Source organism: Scyliorhinus canicula, chromosome 11, assembly GCF_902713615.1.
Source record: "Scyliorhinus canicula chromosome 11, sScyCan1.1, whole genome shotgun sequence".
In the NCBI taxonomy this organism is placed as follows: domain Eukaryota; kingdom Metazoa; phylum Chordata; class Chondrichthyes; order Carcharhiniformes; family Scyliorhinidae; genus Scyliorhinus; species Scyliorhinus canicula.
The window spans coordinates 128,787,964-128,807,189 of record NC_052156.1 but is presented as its reverse complement, the minus strand read 5'-3'; the positions used below and the strand labels follow the sequence as shown (position 1 = coordinate 128,807,189).

The 19,226-nt window shown below is 43.0% G+C and overlaps 1 protein-coding gene across 10 annotated transcripts in view; it reads right to left on the bottom strand.

The window, feature by feature from the left end:
- tbc1d22a (TBC1 domain family, member 22a) overlaps positions 1-19,226 on the bottom strand; it is a 444,201-nt gene that overhangs the window by 378,712 nt on the left and 46,263 nt on the right. The window lies entirely within an intron of this gene.

Below are 19,226 nucleotides of genomic sequence, written 5' to 3'. Positions count from 1 at the left end.
CGATATATATGCTTCTGGAACATTCACCATCATTCACCAGAGGAGGGAGCAGTGCACCAAAAGCTAGTGATTTGAAACAAACCTGTTGGACTTTAACCTGGTGTTGTAAGACTTATTGCTGTATTACAAAAGGCATTGAACATAAAAATAAGGATGTTACGCTTCATTTGTACAGGGCATTGGTGAGTCCACATCTTGAATATTGTGCGCAATTTTCATCTCCTTACTTAAGAAAGGGTGTAAACCCTCTCTCTCTGTCCTTCTCTCTCACTTTCTCACTATCTCTCGCTTATCCTTTTGTTGCAGAGGAGAGCACAAAATATAAGGAGTTCAGCAGATTTGGGCTTCTCCTACACCTCGCACTGGCCAAGTTAAAAAACCTACCATATAAGCAAAATACTGAGGTTGCTCGAGATAAACCACAAAATGCTGGAAATATTCAGCAGGTCTGGCAGCAACTATACAGACAGAAACAGATTTAACTTTTTGAGTTGAATAAGATTTTTCTTCAAATTTGTAACAATGCTTAATTAATAGCAACAACATTAATGACAATACCTGGACAAGGCAGGAAGCAGATAGAGGTCAGCTTATCCCCTCAATAACTGTATCATTAATGAGTATCCCAAGGTGGCAGGCCAAAAGTGAGTTTTAAAAATATACCAACTAAAATGATCCAAGTTTGAAATATGCGTCTGAGACTGATCAGAATGCAGAAACAATAGTTTTAGCCAGTGGCCCTTTCAGTCAACAACTTGTGTTTCTGGAGTTTGCACATTCTCCCCGTGTCTGCATGGGTCTCACCCCCACAGCCCAAAGATGCGCTGTGTAGGTGGATTGACCACGCTAAATCGCCCCTCAATGTTTCTTTCACATCTATAATGTAATATTGTATTCAAGGCACTGAGTGTTTTAAGCCAAATTAGAGCTGCATCACGCAACTCACCATGAGATTAACTTCCATTCAACCTGCTAATTTTAATCGGACAGCATGTTTATTACTGCAAGTGAAATTAACAATCAGTCGGATCCACCTCTAAATCTTGGCCTGGTTCATCACAATACAAGAAAGTTCTTTTTCCTCTTGCTCAAAGTTCTCCTATTTCAGCCTAGTTCTGTCGGCCAACTCACTGTGATCCAATGGAAGGTAAGTAGCTTTTTGTAGTCATCATCTCTTTTCCTTGCATGCCGACTGAGAATCTTTCTTCACAATTTGCTATTCTTGGAAATCATAATTTTGATGGTTAATATTTTTACTTGAAAAGAACAGATTATATTAGCACATAACATCTTACATAATCTGTCAGCTTCAACACTAGCTGGATATTAAAATAAACTGCATCATTGCATGAAGCACGTTGGAACTCTGAGGTTGTGGAAGATGTAATCTCTCCCAAATTCAAAAATTCAGCGATCCTTTAGCTATTCACCCTTTTGTCCCTCATGCTGAAATGAAGATTCTCAACACTATTTCCAAGATTAGAACTGGAACTCGAGCCTTTATCTTCACCCCCAACCTAACGGATTTCACAAATCCAAGCTTGAAATACCTATTTAACTTGGTTCTTTTTCCTGGTTTCAACATCGATGCTCTCCTACAACCCCATGACCCCAGCACAATTACAACCCCTTCCAATTACATCTGACTGTCCCACGTTGCATTCTCCTCCCATCTTCCTTCACACCCTCAGGAAACGCATGACAGCTACCCATCAAACTCCCTTTTTCAGCCAACATCAACCTCCTGTTCAGCACTACCCCTACCACTTTCAGAACTGTATATGAATGGAATTCTCTTCAACTATCAACCTACTTCCAACTTCTTTCTCCTCCCAAGTCCTGGAACACAAAACTATACTCCTACACTACACCAAAACACACAGGGCATCCTCCACTCAGGTTTTCTCCTAAAGTACAAAGGATTCTTTGTTGTACATTCGAGACACCACCCTGGACGGCTTAACAGCACTCACCTACCCTCAACCTCGCAGCTGCCTCAGGCACAGTTTCTCCTCCCAAGTCTACCTCCATAACATGAAAATAGAAAATGGTGGAAATACTCTGGCAGTATCTGTGAGGAGAGAGAAACTGAGTATAGATTTCAGGTCGATGACCTTTTAACTGGGAAAAGTTAAAAATGTAATAAGTTTTAAGCAAGTGAAGGGAAGGAGAAACAACCAAAGAGAAGATCTGAGAATGGAAGACAGGAGAGATTCAATGGTTTAACGGTGTAGGACCAAAGGGAGTGTTAAAATGGGACAAGGAAATAAACAAAATGTGTGTCAAGAATTGAATGGCAAAAGGATGCTGTCCAAAAGAAACGAAAAAGAAAAACAAGACAGTTGAACAAAAAGCTGCGGAAAAAATGGAAACATAATGGAGAAGGAAGCAGATGCCATAACCAACCACATCTCTCCTCTCTCCCCTTTCAGCATTGTGATGGGACTGTTCCCACTGCAACATCCTGGTCCGCCTCTCAATCACCCACAACAAAGAATTCTCTTCCCAAACCAACGTTCATGTAAGTGGAGATGCAACACCTGCTTTTGACCTCCTCACTGAGCAAGGCCCTAAAACGCCAGTTTCCCACTGAAACAGAGATTTACACGTACTTCTTCCAATTTAGTTATGCAGCATTCGCTGCTCACATTTTCTTCTGCTCTACACTGAGGAGACCAAGCACAGACTGTGTCACCGATTTGCAGAACGCCACATTTTAATTCACAAGCATGACTCTGGTCGCCTGTCATGTTAATTCTCTACCTTTTATCAATTCTGACCTTTGTCCACAGCCTCCTGCAGTGTTCCAATGAAGTTCAAAGAAAGTTCAAGAGGAAACACCTCATTGTTTGATTAGGCAGCCTCCAGCCTTCAGAATCAACATTGAGTTCACCCATTTCAGACTAATCTCAGCCCCGTTTCGCTTCCTTTTTCATTGCAGGTTTTCGTTTTACTATCTTGTTTTCCTCTTTCTTTGCATTTAGGCGATAGCTGTACATGTTTCTGCATGCACACTTCCTGCAGATGCATCGTTTGTTTCTCTGTTGTTGTTGTTTCATTCCCTTTGGCCTTGCACAACCAAATCTTTTGTCATTTACTCATCCCTTTCTACCAGCCTAGATCTTCCTTTTTGTTTTTTCCCTAACCCTCTCTCTATTTTCTCTTTCATAAAACCTAATTTATTTCTAACTTTTCCCAGTTCTGGTGACGGGTCATTGACCTAAAATGTTAATTCTTTTTTTTTCTCCACGGATGCTGCCTGACCTGCTGCATACTTCCAGCATTTTACATACTTACGTCAGATTTACAGCATCCAGTGCTTTGCTTTTATGCTACCTTCACTGCACTTCTTGAACATTTCTAATCCTACCGGTCCCCAGGGCCGGATGAGATCTACCCCAGAATACTGAAAGAGGCTAGAGAGGAAATTGCTGAGGCCTTGACGGAAATCTTTGGATCCTCACTGTCTTCGGGTGATGTCCCGGAGGACTGGAGAATAGCCAATATTGTTCCTTTGTTTAAGAAGGGTAGCAAGGATAACCCAGGGAACTACAGGCCGGTGAGCCTAACGTCAGTGGTAGGGAAATTACTGGAGAGAATTCTTCGAGACAGGATCTACTCCCATTTGGAAGCAAGTGGATTTATTAGCGAGAGGCAGCATGGTTTTGTGAAGGGAGGTCGTGTCTCACTAACTTGACAGAGTTTTTTGAAGAGGTTACAAAGATGATTGATGCAGGGAGGGCAGTAGATGTTGTCTATATGGACTTCAGTAAAGCCTTTGACAAGGTCCCTCATGGTAGACTGGTACAAAAGGTGAAGTCATACGGGATCAGGGGTGAGCTGGAAAGATGGATACAGAACTGGCTAGGTCATAGAAGGCAGAGAGTACCAACGGAAGGGTGCTTTTCTAATTGGAGGGCTGTGACTAGTGGTGTTCCAAAGGGATCAGTGCTGGCACCTTTGCCGTTTGTAGTATATATAAATGATTTGGAGGAAAATGTAACTGGTCTGATTAATAAGTTTGCAAATGGCACAAAGGTAGGTGGAATTGCGAATAGCGATGAGGACTGTCAGAGGATACAGCAGGATTTAGATTTTTTGGAGACTTGGGCAGAGAGATGGCAGATGGAGTTTAATCCGGACAAATGTGAGGTAATGCATTTTGGAAGGTCTAATGTAGGTAGGGAATATACAGTGAATGGTAGAACCCTAAAGAGTATTGAAAGTCAGAGAGATCTAGGTGTCCAGGTCCACAGGTCACTGAAAGGGGCAACACAGGTGGAGAAGGTAGTCAAGAAGGCATACAGCATGCTTGCCTTCATTGGCCAGGGCATTGAGTACAAGAATTGGCAAGTCATGTTGCAGCTGTATAGAACCTTAGTTAGGCCACACGGAGTGTAGTGTTCAATCCTGGTCGCCACACTACCAGAAAGATGTGAAGGCTTTAGAGAGGGTGCAGAAGAGATTTACCAGGATGTTGCCTGGTATGGAGGGCATTAGCTATGAGGAGCGGTTGAATAAACTCGATTTGTTCTCACTGGAATGACAGAGATTGAGGGGCGACCTGATAGAGGTCGACAAAATTATGAGGAGCATAGACAGAGTGGATAGTCAGGGGATTTTTTCCAGGGTAGAGGGGTCAATTACTAGGGGGAATAGGTTTACGGTGCGAGGGGCAAGGTTTAGAGGAGATGTACGAGGCAAGTTTTTTTTTAAACACAGAGGGTAGTGGGTGCCTGGAACTCACTGCCGGAAGTGGTGATGGAAGCAGGGGCGATAGTGACATTTAAGGGGCATCTTGACAAATACATGAATAGGATGGGAATAGAGGGATAAGGACCCAGGAAGTGTAGAAGATTTTAGTTTAGACGGGCAGCATGGTCGGCATAGGCTTGGAGGGCCGAAGGGCCTGTTCCTGTGATGTACTTTTCTTTTTTTTTTATATAATTTTTATTGGAATTTTTTACAGAAAATATAAAACATAACGACAAACAATGAAATGCAACACAATAACCCATAATAACTGTGACACCCCCAGACCGTATAGGCGCATGTATCACATCCCCCCCAGCCCCCCAACCCTAATGAACAACAAAAGAACTTTAAAAATATTAAAATTAAATAAACAAACATAGTCATTGTCGGCCCCCCCCCCTTTTCCCTCCCCGGGTTGCTGCTGCTGCTGTCCCCGTACCCTATCGTTGAGCCAGAAAGTCGAGAAAAGGCTGCCACCGCCTAAAGAACCCTTGTACCGACCCTCTCAGGGCGAATTTGACCTTCTCTAGCTTAATGAAACCCGCCATGTCATTGATCCAGGTCTCCACGCTTGGGGGCCTCGCATCCTTCCATTGTAGCAAGATCCTTCGCCGGGCTACTAGGGACGCAAAGGCCAGCACACCGGCCTCTTTCGCCTCCTGCACTCCCGGCTCCACCCCAACCCCAAAAATCGCGAGTCCCCATCCTGGCTTGACCCTGGATCCCACCACCCTCGACACCGTCCTCGCCACCCCCTTCCAGAACTCCTCCAGTGCCGGGCATGCCCAGAACATATGGGCATGGTTCGCTGGACTCCCCGAGCACCTGACACACCTGTCCTCACCCCCAAAGAACCTACTCATCCTCGTCCCAGTCATGTGGGCCCGGTGCAGCACCTTGAATTGGATGAGGCTAAGCCGCGCACACGAGGAGGAAGAATTAACCATCTCCAGGGCATCAGCCCATGTCCCGTCTTCGATCTGTTCCCCCAGTTCCCCCTCCCACTTCGTTTTCAGCTCCTCTACTGACGCCTCCTCCGCCTCCTGCATAACCTTGTAGATATCAGATATCTTCCCCTCTCCGACCCAGACACCCGAAAGCACCCTGTCGCTCACCCCCCTCGCGGGAAGCAAAGGGAATCCCTCCACCTGCCGCCTAGCAAATGCCTTTAACTGCAGATACCTGAACATGTTCCCCGGGGGGAGCCCAAATTTCTCCTCCAACTCCCCCAGGCTCGCAAACCTCCCATCAATAAACAGGTCCCTCAGCTGTCTGATGCCCGCTCTGTGCCAACCCTGAAATCCCCCATCAATGTTCCCCGGGACGAACCTATGGTTCCCCCTTAACGGAGCCTCCATCGAGCCCCCCACTTCTCCCCTATGTCGCCTCCACTGCCCCCAAATCTTGAGGGTAGCCGCCACCACCGGATGATGTACTTTTCTTTGTTCACAGCAAAATCATCACATCACCATTTCCCTACCTGTTCCTTAAAACTGAACTCATTTTCTTAGCATTCTACCATTATATTCATATCAATATCCTGGACTCCAACATCCTCTATCTTCACTCAAACTTGGCAGCACTGTGTAACCTCAGCACTTTCCCCTTCAAAACTGCTTTTCACCACCCTCAAAACATTGCCTCTCTCTGTAACTACCTTTCCCCTTGTTGCAAAAATAGTAGTCCATGCCTTTTATTACTTTCAAGCTCGACATTTTGAATTCTTTCTTTGCTCATAGCATGCTTCAGTATATGATGACCTTTCAGACAAAATTGTGAACACAGCCGATTAAAATGGACACTGAAAATCATGTGACTTTTGGCATTCTGAGCCAGATGATAAATTACCCAATTAAATATGAGCATTCACAGCCATCCAGGAAATTCACCTATCATTGTTGAAGGATGAACCATCAATGGCAAGGAGTATAGCATTCCAGCCAGCTCGTCTTTGTGTTTCATTTGTCCATCATGAAATATTGAAACTTGATGTGTTAGACAATGTGAAATGGATTTCAACATTTCACTCCTGCAAACTACACAGGATAAATTTTGAAGTATCAAGCAACAATACAGGATCTGTAATTAACACACCACCTAGGCGGCAGGGTGGGAGGCATGGTAGCACAGTGGTTACCACTGTTGCTTCACAGCACCAGGGTCCCAGGTTCGATTCGTGGTTTGGGTCACTGACTGTGCAGAGTCGACACGTTCTCCCAGTGTCTGCGTGGGTTTCCTCCGGGTGCTCCGGTTTCCTCCCACAAGTATAGAATAGAATAGAATAGAACAGTACAGCACAGAACAGGCCCTTCAGCCCTCGATGTTGTGCCGAGCAATGATCACCCTACTCAAACCCACGTATCCACCCTATACCCGTAACCCAACCCCCCTTAACCTTACTTTTTAAGAACACTACGGGCAATTTAGCATGGCCAATCCACCTAACCCGCACATCTTTGGACTGTGAGAGGAAACCGGAGCACCCGGAGGAAACCCACGCACACACGGGGAGGACGTGCAGACTCCACACAGACAGTGACCCAGCCGGGAATCGAACCTGGGACCCTGGAGCTGTGAAGCATTTATGCTAACCACCATGCTACCATGCTGCCCCCAAGTCCTGAAAGACATGCTTGTTAGGTGAATTGAGCATTCTGAATTCTCCCTCCGTGTACCCGAACAGGCGCTGGAATGTGGCGACTCGGGGATTTTCACAATAACTTCATTGCAGTGTTAATGTAAGCCTCATTGTTTACAAGATACCATCAGTACTAAAATCACCTGCCCACCTCCTCAAACAACAACCTGGCCTCATCACTTTGAACTTTGAAAATCCTCATCTTTGACTTTGACCATGATTCCACCTCATCACCCACCACCTTCTGTTCCCTTCTCTACTTCACTCTCCTGCTTGCTGGCCACGTGACAGTAAAGCAACGCTCTCCACCTGAATTGTGATGTAAATATTAGTTGCTGGCTTCCTTCTGCATTGCTGCCTTCAGCTGCTCTTAGATTGCTCCAAAAATCTATTGATATTGTTTTCAAGCAAATCTTATCCATTAACAATTATTCCATATTTGTTTCATGTTCAAACAGATCTAAAATGTGAAGTTACACAATGCACAGCCCATCCAAAATGCACAGCCCATACAAATTGGCTCAGCCATTTGCAAGTATGGAGCACGTGGCAAATTATTGGACAATTATTTAACATTACAACACAAATTTAATTATTTTGAACCATTCCTGAAGTCCTTCATCAATCTAAACATACTTTAAAAGCTACAAAAATCATATGGCTCAATTGATGAACATACATTCAAAACTGCACACAGGCCAGCAGGGGTACAAATATGATAAATGGTAGGAAACAGCTTAATCCTTGCACTGTGTTCACCAGCTCAATTCTGCATGGAGCGATCACTTCAGGGCAGCTTTAATAGCACTGATACAATGTTACAATGCAATTAAATACAACACATAGAGAAAATAATGAATGTTTTTCGGTTTTCTTAGCTTGCAAAGCCTACTGCATGGGCTGTAATATGACTGTTCAAGGGATGTGCAAATGAACCATGCGGACAAAGAAGGTCTCAGGTTAAATGCTGGCTGGTACTCAGCCAATTTCAGCAATGGGTGCAGTATTATTGGCTAAATTCTCCTCCGAAAACAATCCCACTTACAATTATCTGTTAAGTCCAGGATTGGGTGCTTGCGAAGGCATATACAATCAAATATACCTTTCAACTCAGCAATTGTCTTGATTGCACTGTTGTCAGTTTTTGCTGTCCTTCTCTTGGTGTAGCCCCACTACCCCACTTCAGATCTCATCTCTTCAGCACTTCCCAGCCCTCAAATCAGTCAGGAGATTAGAACCATATAATTTCTACAATGCAGAAGGAGGCCATTCAGCCCATCAAAAGTCTGCACCAACCCTCCAAAAGAGTTCCCCATCTTGGCCCACACCCCTGTCCTATCCAGAAACCCCACTTAACCTGCATCTTAACACTAGGGGGCAATTTAGCATGGCCAATCCAGCTAACCTGCACATCTTTGAGCTATGGGAGGAAACCGAGAACCCAGAAGAAACCCACCGGACACGGAGAGAAAAGTGCAAACTCCACACAGACAGCCACCCAAGGCTGGAATCGAACCTGGGACCCTGGTGCTGTGAGGCAGCAGTGCTAATCACTGTGCCACTATGCCGCTTGCTGATTTTACAGTCAGTTCCGAAAAGATCTCAGCACAAACAAACTACTTTTGCAATGCTGATTAATTGGTTCTGTATACTAACATTGTCCCACTGAAGGTTTGAATATGTACTTTTGTCTTTCATAAATATTCGTTACCATTCCTACAGAAATAGCAATTCATTGTGAACTTAGCTCATTGCTGGAACATATTTTCTCTACACATAGCATTTAAAAAACATCGACAGCTCTTGTCCAAACTAATCAAAATGTCTGTTGTATTCTTTCCTCATAAAGCATTTGTCAAAAGAAATCAATACCTTCAACAAAGTACCTCAAAAAGGAATTTGTGATTAGATAAATACCCAGCTCTCTGCACTATCTACAAAAAGACAAATAAATTACTCACATTATGTTCTGGACATCGGAAATTTATTCTTGAACTAGATTTTGCAACTGCACTCATAGCATGTCTTCCTTTAAATGACAATACTGTATTGCATTTACAAAACCTACATTGACATACATGAACTGATCTTAACATTTTTGAAGCATCACATATTAAACTGGAGAAACAGTAGATCAGAATTATTTTAAACTATCAGTGGACCTGCAGCTCCCTCATCTGTTCAGCTTTTCTAATATGCAAAAAAGGAGCACTGTAGTACTTCCCAATTTCCAAGACCATATAAGACATCCCAATCCCCTATATAAAGCTCATGAACAGTATGCAAATAATTGAGAACGCAATGAACTCAACCTGACAATATATTATCTATGGACTTTAGTACTAAATGCATAATGGGTCAGACCTTTCATTTTTATTCCACACATTAAGAAGACCTGTGTATTGCAATGTGATGTGTTATTTGTGTACTGAAATTTTCATAATTGTACAATCCTTCTCTTATTTTATAGTTTATTTTCATTTCAATCATTATTTATGACAATGTTATGAATTATGATTACGGTTTTATTTATCTCATCACAATTCAGAACGTTACCACCATGATGATTTTTCAATAAACCAATTAACTATCTATATGACATTTCCTAGCCAGTCAGTTGTCCCATATCATTTAATAAATGACAGCAGCTAAACATATCCTGTTGGCTCCGAGAATTTAGATACAAATACTGTCAAAACAATCTTAAAAAGGAAATGGAGTAAAGCAGCCAAGAGGTTTAGTAACCTTAGATTGGGGATATCTGAAGACATATGTGCTCAGAATTCCCCATACAAGCTACTTGGATATGGTTAGCCATATGCACCTTAGAAACAACACTGGCAAAGCTACTGAAAAATCAACTACCTCCAACAAAGCACCAAGTGCAGACTAGTGACTGACAAAGTAATGAGTATTTTTGTGGTTGGCACATATATTGGTAGTGATTTTTGCGACCAGAAAAAGTGGTATTGGCGTATGGCTGCAGTGCTTTTAGGCATCTAACTACGCTAACAGAGCAAACTTTCACCCAATTTAATCAAGTAAGGTTTTAAAATAAATACAAAATCAATTCTGCCTGCCGCCACCATCTTTAAAGCCACAGTGTAAAGGTTTATTGTATGCAACGCAATTTGCGCAGATATAATGCTGAAACTGTGCTTACATTTGCCCAAACTTAATTTTGTGCATTATTACAATCCCAGACCAGAACCCAGCAGTGTTCTGTACAGAAAGAGTGAGTCACTCCATGAGTCATTGCATTTGGTATTTATAAAATAAAACATTATAAATACAACATAAAACTTTTTTACTTCACATCCAAAAAGAACAGCTTACAATTATCCCTTAACACTATTACTCAATTTCCCATTAAACAACAATTAGCAGGGCATAGAGTAATACTTGCTTTTTACAATAGATTTGGCTCCTGCTGAAACCTCTTCAGACTCTGGCTGAGTATCTTCAAAAGCTGGTTCACCTGGCATGTTTTCAGCTTCTTCCTAGTCCTAGTTATTACTCTTTTAAAGATATCCAACTGTGAGACAATTGTGGACTCATTTCAGGCAGATCAGAATTCAACTCCTGTCTCCCAAAGCTTCTCTAAACTCACTGCCTCTCTGCATTTCTGGGCTACATCTAGCAGTGACCTCAGCTCTCCATACTGAAAAAAAGACTAGACAGGCTACAAAAGCACTAACTCCCCAGAGACTTCCCCAGTCAAAGCACAGTCCTCTAGTTAATTTTACCTTCTGTTTCCAAGAAGAAAAACAAAATCATTTTTAAAACATGACCACTGCAGTCAAACACCCTCTCCCCCCCAGACTTTTAATCCTTAAATTTTCCCAATATTTAGACTCCAATATTCCCGAAATCCTCCATTCATCACAACATGTTGTGGTTTTTCTCTTTTCCATTAAATAACAAGGGTTGCTCAGGCACAGAATGATTGTTTATTGACCAATGCATTGGGAGAGCCCAGCTTCAGATCCAACTCTGCCAACATACAGAATCAGGTGACATGTATACAGAATATGGTTATGTGTGTAAGAATATTGATCATATTAGATCATGTCAGTTTTAAATTTTACATTAAACAAGTTATGCGTACTCAGGCAGAGTGAGCCTTGTCCACGCTTAAGTTTTCCTATGTGGTGCCAGAGCTTTTCGATGTGTCTGGTCCTTGGGTCAAGTTGGAAAAACATGTTCGTTAACTTCTTATGCTGACTGTTGTTGATCATGTCTTTGAACAAGCTATTAAGATCACTGGGACTGGAATATGCTCGACCCTGTAATCGACTGCTGAGAGGGTGCCCCAGCAGCTTTCAGCTGACATCTTTATAAAAATTGTTTTAACATATTGTACTACACTACAAGATCCTTTAGAATAATTGCTAACTGTCCGAATAGATTGTTAATAAATCCTAATCATTCATTTTCCCACAACAGTGCATCATACACACAGCTCCCCATCCTGGAAAAGTTATTAACTTTGGTCAATGACACGATCACAACTGATGTCTTAAATTCAAAGAAGAAACTGTGATCTGGGTACATGTCAGGATCCCAGCTATGGATGTCACCTGAGTCAAACCAAGAGGTGTGAGAACATCTCCAATAGATCATCCCACATTTTATCAATCTCACAACACCATATCAATGGTCGGTACAAAGCAAGACCCAGACACCCAGTGGCCTGTCTGAATCTATCAACCATTTTCATTTTGACTGAACCTTTTCACGAATTGTAGTGGCTTGCTCCTGCATGGAATTGTTTTTGTTGGCTTCAGAAGAAAGCAAAATTTAACTGCTCCAGAGATGCAAATCTGGCGACAAAACAAAGCAACTACTCTGGAATCACTAACAGCAGCAGCAGAGATGGAGCCTACCCATTTACATACATAAGCTCACTCTGTGATTATAAAAAGAACATAGAGAGGAAGATGGGGGTCGGTTTACTCAGTTGGATGAATGGCTGGTACGTGATGCGGAGGAATGCCAACAGCGCAGGTTCAATTCAAGTACCGCTGAGGTTATTCATGAAGGCCCTGCCTTCTCAACCTTACCCCTCAACTGAGGTGTGGTGAGCCTCAGGTTAAATCACCACCAATCAGCTCTTAAAGGCTCTGGGACCGTGGCAACATTAATTTTGCATATAGAGGTGAAGAGGAAGAAATCAAGAACAGAACCTAGAGAAACCACTTGGTAAGCTGCTGATAACGGTAGGAATAGAACTGCTAACTAGAACACACTGCAACAGAAATAGATCATAAAGGTGTAGTGGGGTCAGTAAACTAGAAGGTAAATTTTCAATGCGTTTGTCATGGAGAGTCCCTTTAAGAAAATTGAGCTGGAATGTGATTCTGCTTTTTACGTTCATTTTGAGCTGGAAGCTCTTTTTGGCTCTGTGTTTTAGTTTCGTTTTCAGTTGGAGAGCTGCATTCAAACCAAGTCAGTTGTAAGATCAGAGTAAATGTTACGAAAAGATAGTTATTTATAATCTAAATTGAATTCTTTGAATTAAATTGCTTTTTCGACCCATTAATCTTATACCCCCAATAAACTGAAATGAGATACTCAACAAAAATTGGAAAATTAACTGCGAGTACATATAATGGTTGAGATTTGAGCCACACAAGTGCCAGGCAATGATCATCTACAGGAGAGGATCGAAACGCCGCCCTTGACATTCAACGGCATTACTATCGCTGAATCCCCATAACATCCTAGGGGTTACCATTGATCAGAAACTGAACTGGACTGACCATATTTAATATTGTGGCTACCAGGGCAGGTCAAAGGCTAGAAATCCTACGCAAGTAACACATCTTGTGACCTCTCTCCCCTCCCCCCCCCCCCCCCCCCCCCCACCCCCCACCAACCACAACAAAGCCTTTCTAGCATCTACAAGGCACAAGTCAGGAGTGTAATAGAGTACTCTTCATTTGCCTGGATGAGTGCAGCTCCAACAACCCTCAAGAAGCTTGACACAATCCAGGTCAAAGTAACCCGCTTGATTGTTCCCCCGCTTCCACAAATATTCAAACCCTACACCACCAACGAACAATGGTAGTCATATGTATCATCGACAAGATTCACTGCAGTAACTCACCAAGGCTCCTTAGACAGCACCTTCCAAACCCACAGCCACTTCCACCTAGAAGGACAAGAGCAGCAGATACCTGGGAACCCCACCACCTGGAGGTTCCCCTCCCAAGTCACTCACCACGCTGACTTGGAAATATATCGGTGTTCCTTCACTGTCGCTGGGGCAACATATGGAACTCCCTCCCAAACACCACCTTCTGAAGGACAACGAAGAATGGGCAATAAACACTGGCATAACTAGCGACGTCCACATCCCGTAAATGAATTTTTTTTTTTTAATTATTGGACTTTCCGCTTAGTCGCGGCAAGGCTTTCCCTTCAATCCATGGTTGCAAACTTCCTGTTCAACATTGGTTTTTCCAATGTCTTGGGTGTAGCCACCACAGGTCAGAACTCTGATTGTTTTAATCTTTTTTTTCTGGAGTTTAACATTTCTAACTTGCTCACCCTTACTCTTACGTTGCTTTACGAGTCATTCAGCTAACAAAAGTTTAAGCTCTTTTCACTGACACGCAAAATTTCAACTGAACTCAGATATTTTTTCTCTCCTGAAGCTGGCTTATTCCCAAGTCTAAAACCTGAACCGCTTAAATATGGAGTTTCCCTCCTGTAGTTAAATTATATAACCATTAAACGTAGGAGCAGAAATAGGCCATTTACCCCATTTCAACTGCTCCACCTTTCACGAGATCACGGCTGATCTGATATAATCCTCAACTTCGCTTTGTCGCCTTATCCCCATTTTTTAAACAATAAATTTAATGTTCTCAATTCTTTATTTTTCTCCAATTAAGGGGAAATTTATCGTGGCCAATTCACCTACCCTGAACATCTTTGGGTTGCGGGGGCGAGACCCACGCAGACACGGGGCGAATGTGCAAACTCCACACGGACAGTGTCCCGGGGCCAGGATTTGACCCGGCTCCTCGGTGCCGTGAGGCAGCAGTGCAAACCACTGCGCCTCCACGCTGCCCATTAGCCCCATTTTGACTTTTATTCCTCTATTGCTTAACTCCTGGGCAATTTGGTTATAAGATAACTTACTAGAAGCCAGCTGCATTTATTAGAAATCAAGTCCCCCCACCCAGTGTCTGTGTGGATTTCACCCCCACAACTGGAAGATGTGCATGTTAGGTGAATTGACCACGCTAAATTTCCCTTTAATTGGAAATAAAAATAATTGGGTACTCTAAATTTATTTTCTTAAAAAGAAAACTAGTCCCTGAGAAATCTAACTTGTAATGAACTGTCAGGTTTCCAGAATTAAAGAACTTGTATTTTTAAACATTTAGTGCGAGGTTTGTATTAAGAGTCTCCCCTCTGTCTCCTCTGCTCAAAGAAAAAAATTCAAGTCTACCCAATCTCTCTTCATAACTAACAGTCTCCAGCTCAGGCAACATCCTAGCAAATTTCCTCTGCACTCTTCCCAGGGCTGTCACATCACTCCTGTAATGTGGATTCCAGAACTGCACACAATACTCTAGCTGTGCCAACGTTTTATACTGTTCCAGCATAACCTCCCTGCTCTTAAACTCTATACCTCCGTTAATATCCATCTGCTCTGGTCCTTAAGGGACCGGTGTACATGTACACCAAGATCCCTCTGATCCTTGGTGCTTCCCAGGGTCCTGCCATTTATTATGTATTCCCTTGCCTTGTTTGTCCTGCCCAAGTGCATCACCTCACACTTATTCGGATTGAATTCCATATGCGACTGATCAGCCTGTCTCTAACTCCCTATAATCTAAAGCCCACCTCACCATTTATCACCCCACCCTGTTTGTATCAACTTTCCTACATTCATGTCTAAATTCTTTATATAAATCACAAACAGCAAGGGCCCCAACACTGATCCCTGCGGGACCTCACTGAACACAGGCCTCCAGTCAGAAAGACACCCCCCGACCATCACCCTCTGCTTCCTGCCATTCAGCCAATTTTGGATCCAATTTGCCAAATGTCCTCGTATCCCATGGGCTCCTACCTTTCCTAACAGCCTCCCATTTGGGACCTTATCAAAAGCCTTCCTAAAGTCCAATTCGACTATATCAAATACATTTCCCTCAACTACACATACCTGGTCACCTCTTTGAAAAAGTCAATGAAGTTGGTCAGCCATGACCTCCCCTTACACAAAATCATGCTGATTGTTCTTGATTAATCCCTGCTCTCCAAATGCAGATTAATTCTGTCATTCAGAATTGCTTCCAACAGTTTACCCACCACGGAACTTAAGACTGATCGGCCTGTAGTTTCCTGGTTTATCCCTTTCTTGAATAACTGTACCACATTGGCTGTCCTCCAATTCTCCAGCACCTCTCCTGTGGCTCAAGAGGAATTGAAAATTATTGCCAGTGCCCCTGTTATTTCCTCCCTTGCCCCACTCAATAGCCTGGGATAAATTTCATCTAGCCCTGGAGCTTTGTCTAACGTCAAGCCTGCCTGACCACTCAGAACTTCCTCACGGTCTATGTTAATGTCTTTCATTTTATTGCAGTCCCTCTCCCTGATTTCTATACCCACACCGTCCCTCTCACGAATGAACACTCCTGCTTTTTACAAACAAGCCATACCTGGGAAAGTTTCAACATGGCCAGGTAGATGCAAGGATTGTAGCTAAACTGGAACAGTTTGGCTTGGGGCACAGCTAGCTCTGCAGCACAAATCTTCAGCACTATTCCCAGAATGTTCTTGGGGCCCACACTGTTTGCAGTATTCAGTGCCCTCAGCAATTCCCTGACTTCACATGGTGTGAATTGAATTAGCTGAAGCTTAGCACCTGTGATGCTGACCACCTCCAGAGGCCGAGATGGGTCATCCACTCAGCAACTCTGGCCGAGGATGGCTGTAAATTCTGCAGTCTTGTCTTTTGCACTGAAGTGATGGGATCCCTCATCATGGAGAATGGGGATCATATGGAGCCTCCCCCTCCAGTTAGCTGCTTAATTATCCACCACCATTCACAACTAGATGTGGCTGGACTGCAGAGCTTAGATATGATACGTTGATTGTGGGATCAATGTTTCCGCTGTCTATTGCATGCTGCTTCCACTGTTTGACATTGAAATAGCCCTGTATTGTAGCTTCATCAGGTTGACATTTCATCTTTAAGTATGCCTGGTGCTGCCCCTTCATTGTACCAGAGTTGATCCTCCGGCTTGATGGTAATGACAGAGATGGGGATATGCGAGGACATGAGGTAACGGATTGCAGCCATGTACAATTCTGTTCAAAATCTATCCCATTTAGCCCTAATCATAGGGCCAGACACAACGGTGGGGGGAACCCTCAATGTGAAGAGTGGACTTCATCGCCACAAAGACCTATTGGTAGGGTCATGGACAGATACTCTGCGACATTTGGATTGGTGAAAATGAGGTCAAGTAGGTTTTCCTTCTTGCTGGTTCGCTCACCGCCTGCGGCTGGCCCAGTCTAGCACCCATGCCCTTTAGTACTCAGCCATTTGATAGGTACTGGTGCTACTGACCTATTCTTAGCAGCGGACATGGAGATTCCCCACCTAGAGAGTACATTCTGTGCACTTGCCACCCTCAAAGTGTTCCTCCAAGTGGTGTTCAACATGGAGGAGTACTGAATTGTCAACTGAAAGGAGGTTTCCTTGCCCACAACTGACTTGATGCCATGAGACCTCAATCAACTTCTCCAATTCTGCTCAAATTCTTAAGTCAACATCAAATTCTTCTCTTCTTCCTGCTTCTCTTAAAAATTTCCTGTTAAAGATGCTTAAATAAGAGCTAGTTTTTTCACTTCAGCTATGTACTTGAAGGAAAATTAAGTCGGGGGGTTTGCGGGGATCATGTGCTTAAAACAAGGGTGGTGATGAGTCCAGGGGTGGGAATTTTTGGGGTTTCGGAAGACCCGGGAGTGCAGGGGGAGAAAGGGGCCGATGTTTTGGCCTTTGCTTCCCTAGTAGCCCGGCGGCGAATACTGCTGGCATGGAGGGACTCGTCTAGTTTTCTGGGTATGGAAAAAATTAAGTTCGCCTTGAGGGGATCTGTACTGGGGTTCGCCCGAAGGTGGCAACCATTCATCGACTTCTTCGCGGGAGAGTGAACGTCAGCAGGGAGAGGGAGGGGGGGGGGGGGGGGGGGGGGGAGATTAGAGTAGAGAAGGAGGGACAAATAGGCGGGTAGTGTCTATGGGAGAGGTGCGGGCTTGTTCAGTATGGTTCGATTTTACATATGTTTGTCTTTTTTTCTGTTTGTTATCTGGAACTATTTACAATGCTGAATATTACCTCAATAAAATTGTTTGTTAAAACAAAAAGGAAAATGAAGTCAGGAATCAGGGGCATTTAAGAGGATGTTACCTGGACGGGAGAATTTTAGTTTTGAGGGAAGATTATAGACTAGAGTTGCTTTCTTTCAATCGGAGAAGGCTGTTTAAGAACTGGGAAAACGATGGTTAAAAAATGAAATTTGTCAAAATAAAATAAAACAGCAAATTGATAAGGGAAGCTGTCTAAAGAGATTTTGAGATACGACTTAGCATATCAGTGACAGAAGCAAGTGTTTACCAATGTGACTAGGAGAAAACAATGAGGTACAGAAGAGGCAACTTCAAAGTGAAGAAATAAGGGAATAGACAAATATATGCTGAAAACCAATTCCACAAGGTGGATAACATCAAATGGAAATAATGATGTATTCAGGGCACAATGCCTGGGGAAAGAGACACGGACACAGCTACCATCACAGCCATACCCAGCTGTAAAAACAGTCTCCCCAAAAGTAGTAGCGGATTTCACCTTCGTGGAAACATAAGGCAATTTTCTCAAACTTGGAAAATAACCTGTGTATTTAATTCAAAGTTATATAATATTGAATGATAGTCAGGAATAAAAGAGCGTCTCAGAGAACGTAGGTAGCTGGGAACTAACTTCATGTAATACTGCGTATGTACAGTCATCAGTGTAATTAAGTGTTGCAGTGCATTATAGTCCTTCTTGTGTTTTTCTGTTTTAAGTTAATGAAATTCTTTGTTGTCACAATGACTGGACTATTCCTCCCTGGTTCACATTTTTCTCTCAGTATAGCAAAATGAAAATATACACAACTACAAACCAATGTTCCAAGTGACCCTTCCGGCTTATGGGGCACTCTTGATTTCAACATCAGCAGGATTCTTAGCAGCTGAAGGGAGACCTAATCAAAGTGCGTAAAATTGAGGCGGCCAAGTACAGTGGATAGGAAGGCTTTGTTCCCTTGGGTTGATGGATCCATAACCAGGAGGCAGGGATGCAAGGGGAAATATTTGTATCCAGCAGTTGCTGGGAATCTGGAACCCGCTACCCAAAAGGGTAGTAGAGGCAAAATTCTCATAATATTTGATATGTACTTGAAGTCCCATAACATACAAGACTGCAGATCAAGAGCTGGAAAGTGGGGTGAGAATGGATGGCTCAACAGCCAGCGTGGATACAATGGGCCAAATGGTCTTCTTCTGTGCTATGAAGTTTAATGACTCCAAGATCCTAGTTCAAACAAAGCAAATTTTGAAAATACAGTAAAATCAAAACTTCTACGTTTTAGTCATCTTCATCAGGATCAAAAATGAGTCATATAAATGAAATCATTTTTCTTTTTTAAATACATACTTATGATTGAAACAGATCAAAATGTTAATTTTAGTTCTCATCCCCACAATATTTTTTTTTTAAATTTAGATTACCCAATTATTTTTTCCAATTAAGGGGCAATTTAGCGTG